The 1,290-nt window shown below is 51.9% G+C and overlaps 1 protein-coding gene across 1 annotated transcript in view; it reads right to left on the bottom strand.

Moving 5' to 3' along the window:
* The window catches only part of PRKD2 (protein kinase D2), a 37,002-nt gene that overhangs the window by 29,171 nt on the left and 6,541 nt on the right, over window positions 1-1,290 (bottom strand). The window lies entirely within an intron of this gene.

Genomic DNA, 1,290 nt, shown 5'->3' with positions numbered 1-1,290 from the left:
TGTAGAGATGAGGTCTTGCCAAGTTGCCCAGGCGGGTCTCGAACCCGCGGGCTCAGGCATCCACTCACCTCAGTCTCCCAAAGTGCTGGGAATACAGGCTGAGCCACCGAGCCTGGCCAATTTTAGACTCTTATCTGGAACTCCCAGAATCTCTCAAGATAGAGTCAAGCTCCCATCGGAAGTTGTCGTTAAGTGTCATCACTTGGGCTGCTCTCGCAACCACAGGAACTTGGACCATCATCGGTGGCACTGGGCCAACGAAGTCCATGCTGAGAACCCATTAGAACTTGATGACGGCCAGGTATGGTCGCTCAGTCTATAATCCCAGCACTTTGGGAGGCCGAGGCAAGAGGACTCCCTGAGCCTGGGAGTTCGAGACCAGCCAGGGCAACTTGTTGAGAGCTTGTCTCTACAATAATTCACAAAAAACTAGCCAGGCATGGTGGCTTGCGTCTGTAGTTCCAGCTACTGGGAAGGCTGAGGAAGAAGGATCATCTGAGCCCAGCAGGTCGAGGCTGCAGTGTTCATGAGTGTGCCACTGCACTCCTGCCTGGGCAACAAGAGTGAGAGTCCAGCTCAGAAAAAAAAAAAAAAAAAAAAAAAAGGAAGAGACGGTTGTGTGCAGTCACTCACAGCTGTAATCCCAGCACTTTGGGAGGCCCAGGCGGAAGGATCACCTGAGCCCAAGAGTTTGAAGCTGCAGTGAGCTGTGATCATGCCACTGCACTCCAGCCTGGGTGACAGAGTGAGACCCTGACTCAATACATAAACAAATATGAAAGAAAGAGACAGCAGGCATGGTGGCAGACATTGCTCTCTCTCCAAGTGCCATGTGAGTGCACAAGAGATGGCAGCCCCCTTCAAGCCACAAGGGCAAGCCTCAGCAGAAGCCAGAACCTGTCCGAATCTGGATTTTAGGCTTTCTAGCTCCAGCATTATGAGAAACGAATGTCGTTTAAGCCACCTGGCTGGTAGCATTTTGTTATGACAGCCCTAACAAACGAGAACAGATACCAGGCTGATGAGGGGTAGACCCTGGTGGCCAGCTTTATGTGTCAACTTGGCTAGGATACATCCACAGTTAGTCAAATACTGACCCAGGTGTTGCTGTGAAGGTATTTTGTGGATGCAATTAAAATCCACCAACAAGCCGGGCTCAGTGGCTCAGCCTGTAATCCCGCACCTTTGGGAGGCTGAGGTGAGCGGATTGCCTGAGCCCGCGGGTTCGAGACCCGCCTGGGCAGCGAGACCTCATCTCTACAATAAATCAAAAAATCAGCCGGGCGTGAA

The sequence above is a fragment of the Carlito syrichta genome, unplaced genomic scaffold (assembly GCF_000164805.1).
Source record: "Carlito syrichta isolate Samal-C Ts95f unplaced genomic scaffold, Tarsius_syrichta-2.0.1 Scaffold311659, whole genome shotgun sequence".
Lineage (NCBI taxonomy): Eukaryota > Metazoa > Chordata > Mammalia > Primates > Tarsiidae > Carlito > Carlito syrichta.
This window is presented reverse-complemented; position numbering and strand designations above follow the sequence as displayed.